General features: G+C 46.7%; 1 protein-coding gene across 3 annotated transcripts in view; it reads right to left on the reverse strand.

Moving 5' to 3' along the window:
- Positions 1 to 225: 225 nt before the first annotated feature.
- Positions 226 to 743, reverse strand: part of THBS2 (thrombospondin 2) — a 31,528-nt gene continuing 31,010 nt past the window's right edge. For all 3 annotated transcript variants that reach the window (XM_027552070.1, XM_027552072.1, XM_027552071.1), the window contains one exon: positions 226 to 743. This exon is cut by the window's right edge and continues 1,515 nt beyond it. The gene's annotated coding sequence lies outside the window, so the exon portion shown is untranslated.

Consider the following 743-nt stretch of genomic DNA (forward strand, 5'->3'; position numbering starts at 1 on the left):
AGAGGCAACAGAGGATGGACTCCCTAGGGTTACGTCCTGAGTGACCCGGGTGGCTCCACCAACCACGGTGAGACCTGCCTTCAACAGCCTCCTGCTCTGCAAAGACCCCCGACTGCATCTCGGCCTCAGAAGGCCTGACACAGAGCTCTGCTCGTCCTGTTGGGGTCCGTCCACTGAACCCCGGCAGGAGCCCTGCTAGCTCTTTAAAAAAGGGAGAGAGATTGATTTATAGAAAACCTTTTTACAATTTATTTCCTGTTATGAACCTTTGAAGTATAAAAATGAGGCTCTAGCTAAATGCAGGGTTCAGTGGTGAAAATCTGACCATGAGAAACAAATAAATTAATATTTACAGTCTTTGGCAAAACAAAAGAAGTTTCATCCATCTGTACCAAAAGTTTAAAAAAAAACATAAATAATTTACAAAAAAAAAATATGGTACATTCTAAATATTCACATCATCATCCCGTACCACCGAACACAGCGACACAGAGACCTGCACACTCTTCACCACGGGGACATTTAATGGCATCTCCCAACACTCCGTTGTCTTGGGAAGACAGCTCCACCGAAAAACGTAAAAAGTGCAGCACAGCAAGAAGGCAATTAGCCTCAAAGAAGCAACAAGTGTAAGTTTATCAGATGGCACGAGCAAGGGAGACAGGTCGCGGGTCCTCTCTCTCCGTGACAGAGGCGTTAGCTCGCTGTCAACCGCAAGAGAGGCCGTCTGCCACGTCAGGCTG

This window comes from Bos indicus x Bos taurus, chromosome 9 (genome assembly GCF_003369695.1).
Source record: "Bos indicus x Bos taurus breed Angus x Brahman F1 hybrid chromosome 9, Bos_hybrid_MaternalHap_v2.0, whole genome shotgun sequence".
Classification (NCBI taxonomy): Eukaryota; Metazoa; Chordata; class Mammalia; order Artiodactyla; family Bovidae; genus Bos; species Bos indicus x Bos taurus.